The following is a 6,689-nucleotide window of genomic DNA, read 5'->3' on the forward strand; positions in this document are numbered from 1 at the left end:
GGGAGCATGAGCTAAAATGCCAGGATCATTTTCCCATGGGGTTCCATAGCTGCACAGGACATCTCTGTGTGGAGCTACCAAGAGAACAATGCTATTGTGACTCATGCCTTGATTTCAGATCTTCTCTTGCCCTCTGCAAATGCTTAGGATTTTTCTTTGCTCAAATCACTTATCTCACCCTGTATCTTGCCATCCAAGTACATCTCTGATGCATAGGAAGGAAACACAGTGTTTTTCCATGGAGTCTATACCAATCCATTCCCTCCTCAGGAATTAAATGCTTACATCAGCAACATATATTAACTAACACAACATCTTAACTTTAAGAGGATATTTTTCTTTTGCCCCTTTCGGACATTCTTCATTCACTCTGCTGACAAAAGTAGCTATCTTTTTCCTCTTCCTTTATCCTCCTTCTGGCCTTGCCCCTTGTATTAGTGTTCTGCAGCTGCTGTAACAAAATACCACAAACTGGGTGGCTCAGACAACAGAATTTTAGTGTCTCATAGTTATGGAGACTACAAATCCTAGGATAAAATGTTGGTGGATTTGATTTCTTTTGGAGGCTGTGAGGAAGAATCTGTTCCATGTCCTTCTCCTAGTTTCTGGTAGTCTGGCATTCCTTAGCCTGCAGATGCATCACCTAATCTCTGCCTTCATCTTCACATGGCATTCTCCCAGTGTGTGCCTCTCTGTCTAAATTCCCCCCTTTTATAAGGACACGGTCACATTGGATTAGAGCCTACCCTAGTGACTTAATATTAACTTGATAATCTACAAAAACCCTATTTTCAAATAAGGTCACACTCATAAGTATTGGTGTCAGAATTCGTACATCTTTGGGGAGAATACAGACCAACCCATAAACACACCCCTTTTCTAGGAAAACAACCAATGCTTTCAACAGCTACTGTTACTAACACTACTTTAGCTTTTTTTTCTCTCTTTTTTTTTTTGACTTTTTGTTTGATTTTGGTTTTTACACCCTAGCACTCTTATAGGTTGATCAATCAGGCAGTTAATTATATTTATTTATTTGTTTATTTTTTGGTACCAGGGATTGAACTCAGGAACAGTCAACCCACTGAGCCACATCCTCAGCCCTATTTTATATTTTTATTTAGAGACAGGGTCTCACTGAGTTCTTAGTGCCTCACCATTCCCGATGCTGGCTCTGAACTCTCGACTCTCCTGCTTCAGCCTCCCAAGCTACTGGGATTACAGGGGTGTGCCATCGCCCCAAACATTTATTTATTTTCTAATATTTTTATAGCAGTAAAATCATTGTGGATTTATAAAAAGTAAAACTATAAAGAAGAAGATAAAACCTACTTATAATACCACCAAGTGGGTCAGAGATAATGATATCATAAATGAGCTGTATTTCATTGAGTTTAAGATATTGTTGATTTTAGAAGAGACCTAATTTAAAAATGTGAGAAATGCATACTTTAGAATCAATGAAACACAATGAAAACACACACACACACACACACACACACACACACACACGGGGGGGAAGATATATATAACTGGAATCACAAAGTTCCATAAAAATATTCCAAATTCCAAATGTATTTTTAAATACTTTTTAGTTGTAGATGGACATAATACTTTTATTTTATTTTATTTTTTTATGTGGTGCTGAGGATTGAACCCAGTGCCTCACACATGCTAGGCAAGTGCTCTGCTACTGAGCTACAGCCCCAGTGCCTCCAAATGTATTTTTGTAATCTATTTTTCCCAAGCACTGGATGAAATATCTTCTTAAGATATTGCATATGTTTAAAAACTATGTTTGGTGATTGCATTTCTTACAGTGTAGCACTTGAACATTTGTGCATTTTTCCATTTTTTTTTCCTGTTTTAAATTACATTGAAATGAACATCATGATATAGAAATCCTATGTAATTGGATTGTTTCCTTAGGATAGATTCTAGAACTGAAGTTAGTGAATCAAAGAACAGATTTTTTTAAATTGCTCTTCTTAGTATTGCCAATTTTTTTAAAGAATTATATTTCATTTTAAAAATTTTAGTTGTTGATAGACTTTTATTTAATTTATTTATACGCAGTGTTGAGAGTCAAACTCAGTGCCTCACCCATGCCAGGCTTAGTGCACTACTATTGAGCCCTAGCCCCAGCCCCAACCCCAAGAAATTTATTTCATTTTATATTACCATTGATCATACTGTATATAAAATCCCAATTGAAAGCATATGATTTCCATGCTCATTTTTTCTTTCTCCTTTCCTTCTTTTTTTCTTCCTACCATATCTCTTTTCTCCATCTCATTCATATAATTAAAAAAAATTTAGTTGTAGGTGGATACAATATCTTTTATCTATTTATTTATTTAATGCGGTGCTGAGCATCGAACCCGGGGCCTCACATGTGTGAGGCAAGCGCTCTACTACTGAGCCATAACCCCAGCTCACGTTCATATAATTTGATATACGAAAAAAGATCCATTGCTTTGTTCGGTATTTCTTCAATTACTTACATATATGAAAGCTTTATTTTTAATTTCTGGCTTTTCAGACATTTAGATTTCTTTTTTAGTGAATTGTGTATTAATATTATTTACCTGTTTTTACCAGGTCCAAACAATTTTCAGATCAATTACTTGATTTCTTCAAATATTAATTTTTAAAAATTTTCTTATTGTAATGCTTTTTATAGCTTGTTATGTTTTTAATTTGTTGATATTCTTTTTGACATGCAAAACTGTACCAAATGTTGCATAGTTTCTGTATCAATATTTAAGTTTACATTTATTTAAACTTGGAAAATAGTTAATTATTTACTAGAGCTTCAACAAGGCTCAGTGGAAGGAGGTTAAATTCAGAAGATTAAATGAAAACATTTTCTAAAAGTTGCACATAGCATTCATTGAAAGCTTTCTATTATCAGACTCTGTGGTGAGGACTTTCTACTCTCCTTAAAACAACCCTAAAAGGTTCTTTCCAACGTTTGTTGAAATCTGAAATATACTAAATACTGTGATAGGTGCTGGTGAAATAGAGGAAAACAAAGCACAATCACTGTTGGGAAATATTTCAGAAGGAGGCAAGTAAAATCAGATCAACCAATAATTATCTAACAAGTGTTATAGGGCTAGGAAAAGAGGAATCGATTATGCCTATGTTTTGCTCTAAACTTGTATTCTGCCCTTATTCTCTGAATCCTTACTTTAATTCTAACAAACCTTCCCCAGAACTGGAGAGTGCCCTCCTCACATGACTACAGAGCTTTGTGCCTATGATTTATTTCCTGCTTTTACCTTCTCTGCTCAAAGTATGAACTGATTTTCTTCTGCGCAGTAATCTTCTGTGTATCTTTTGGACAGGAAAAGAAAAGGTAGTCTGAAGGAGAGGGTGTCTCTCAGGTACCCAAAGAGACTCTGATAAGGTTGGTTTATGATAACTCCAGCGTGTTTGCTCTTTGTCCCTTTACATGAGTTATATAGCCACTTCTTTCTGAGTCTCTATCAATGGGACTAGAAAACTTACTTCCTAAGAGTTAAAATGCTTTACTTTTAAACTTGTATGATTATAAAGTGCTTTCATGTCACTTGATGGCACCACAAATTGCAGGTGACCTTAAAGTCCCTTTGGTCTGATCACTTGTCTACTCAACTCTTGAGGGAGAGGTGTGGTATGGTCAATATGACACAAGTGTAAGTTGACTCCTGATCTCACCATTTGCAACCTGCGTGTCCTGGACAAGCTCCTTGAGTTTGTGAAACCTTTGTTTCCTCAAAATGGGAATAATTATAATAGTGCTTAACGCTTAGAATTTTGAGGGCATCTGATTCAATAGATAATATAAAAAATATGGGGCTGGGGATGTGGCTCAAGTGGTAGAGCGCTCGCCTGGCATGCATGGGGCGCTGGGTTCGATCCTCAGCACCACATAAAAATAAAATAAAGATGTTGTGTCCACCAAAAACTAAAAATAAATATTTAAAAAAATATATAAAAAATATGTATTGTTGCCCCAGAAAAAACTGATCCTTTGATGTTCAGTTAACCAAATTTATTGAGCATCTGCCATGTACCCCAGACTAGTTTTAAGTGTGAGGTAGACAGTAGTGAATTGTGACCATAACAGCTATAATAAATAAGGTCCTCTTCTTCCTAGAGTTTTATGAGATTATAAGAAATAGATAATACTCAAATAAATATAAACCTATGCTACAGTTTCAGGTATCAATATGTTTAATAAAGTCAAACAGGATAAAGGGAAAGGAATAGGAGATGCTACTAAATGAAGACATTGGGGAGGCTTCTTTGGGCAGGGGACACTTGAACAGAGACCCGAATAAAGGAAGGCATAAAACATGGATTTCTGAGAGAAGAGCAAAGCTTGTGAGAAGCTGTGAAGAAAAGATGATCCAGAAATAGAGGAAAATATCTGATTTCTCCATTTTGTGCTCCTGGATGAACTTTATTTTAGTACAACTCTGGTTGGAGACTGGGCTTTTTGGGTGCTTGTCATTACATGGGTTACACTCATCGATGAACTGCCTGGGTTAAGTGACCTTCGAAGAGCAGAGGAAATTTGATTCCATTTTGGCTTGTGTAAGTCAAGCTATCATTCATACAGGCTCTGCAGAGCTTGAGAGCCTGGAATTTGAACCTGAGTAGTAAACTAGCTGAGCTATGTGGTAGATATCAGAGATCTCCAGTTTATCTGGCAAGTAGCTGCCAAGACTGAGTCACATCAGAAGTGGTAAAGTGTACCATGCAAAAGTGACTGCCCAAAACAGGAAACGATATATTTTAGGCAGATTGGTTTCCTTTCCTTTTTTTTTTTTTTAATCTTAGATTTGCTGTTTTACAAGTTAAAGAAGCCGGGTGGGGCTGTGCATGCCTGTAATCCCAGTGGCTTGGGAGGCTGAGGCAGGAGAATTGTGAGTTCAAAGCCAGTCTGAGCAAAACTGAGGTGCTAAATAACTCAGTGAGACCCTGTCTCTAAATAGAATACAAAACAGGGCTGGGGATGTGGCTCAGTGGTCCAGTGACCCTGAGTTCAATCCCTGGTAACCGCCCAACATGTTAAAGGAAATGTTGATTAAGTGCCTTTCATATTTCATATTAAGTGTCTTGCATATTTAGATGTGTCTCATTTAATTCTTATAATAACCCCAAGAGATAGGTAGTATATCTTTATTATTCAAGTGAGGAAAAGAAGGCTCAGAGAAGTTAAATAATTTGCCCAAAATCACACAGATAGTATCCAGCATAATCAGATCATGGTTACTCCAAAGCCCATGAATTTCTGCTCAATAACATTGCTTTCCTCTGGCAGGAATTTTTTTTTTTTTGCCTTATTTATCAATAGGACATTTTCTTTTGAACTTAAACAATGTCTCCCAAAGGAGACTCCTCAAGTCTTCGTGTAGTATTGTGGGTTGAAGAAGAGGGAATTAGGAATGTTTGAAGTGCCAATCCAATAATTTTCACACCACCAGAAGTCCTCTTTCAAGACATAAAGGCTGACTCTATTTGAGAAACTTTCTTTCTTTTTTTTCCTTTTTTTTTTAATTGTTGGTTGTTCAAAACATTACATAGTTCTTGATATATCATATTTCACACTTTGATTCAAGTGAGATATGAACTCCCATTTTTACCTCGTATACAATTGCAGAATCACATCAGTTACACTTCCATTGATTTATATATTGCATACTAGTGTCTGTTGTATTCTGCTGCCTTTCCTATCCTTTCCTATCCCCCCTCCCCTCCCCTCCCCTCCCCTCTTCTCTCTCTACCCCCTCTACTGCAGTTCATATCTCCCCCTTGTATTATTTTTCCCTTTCCCCTCGCTTCCTCTTGTATGTAATTTTGTATACCCCTGAGGGTCTCCTTCCATTTCCATTCAATTTCCCTCTCCCTCCCTTTCCCTCACACCTCTCATCCCTGTTTAATGTTAATCTTCTTCTCATGCTCTTCGTCCCTACTCTGTTCTTAGTTACTCTCCTTATATCAAAGAAGACATTTGGCATTTGTTTTTTAGGGATTGGCTGGCTTCACTTAGCATAATCTGCTCTAATGTCATCCATTTCCCTCCAAATTCTATGATTTTTGTCATTTTTTAATGCAGAGTAATACTCCATTGTGTATAAATGCCACATTTTTTTTTATCCATTCGTCTATTGAAGGGCATCTAGGTTGGTTCCACAGTCTTGCTATTGTGAATTGTGCTGCTATGAACATCGATGTAGCAGTGTCCCTGTAGCATGCTCTATTTAGGTCTTTAGGGAATAGACCAAGAAGGGGAATAGCTGGGTCAAATGGTGGTTCCATTCCCAGCTTTCCAATAAATCTCCATACTGCTTTCCAGATTGGCTGCACCAATTTGCAGTCCCACCAACAATGAACAAGTGTACCCTTTTCCCCACATCCTCGCCAGCACTTGTTGTTGTTTGACTTCATAATGGCTGCCAATCTTACTGGAGTGAGATGGTATCTTAGGGTGGTTTTGATTTGCATTTCTCTGACTGCTAGAAATGGTGAGCATTTTTTCATGTACTTGTTGATTGATTGTATGTCCTCCTCTGAGAAGTGTCTGTTCAGGTCCTTGGCCCATTTGTTGATTGGGTTATTTGTTATCTTATTGTCTAATTTTTTGAGTTCTTTGTATACTCTGGATATTAGGGCTCTATCTGAAGTGTGAGGAGTAA

Source organism: Callospermophilus lateralis, chromosome 10, assembly GCF_048772815.1.
Source record: "Callospermophilus lateralis isolate mCalLat2 chromosome 10, mCalLat2.hap1, whole genome shotgun sequence".
NCBI classification, from domain to species: Eukaryota; Metazoa; Chordata; class Mammalia; order Rodentia; family Sciuridae; genus Callospermophilus; species Callospermophilus lateralis.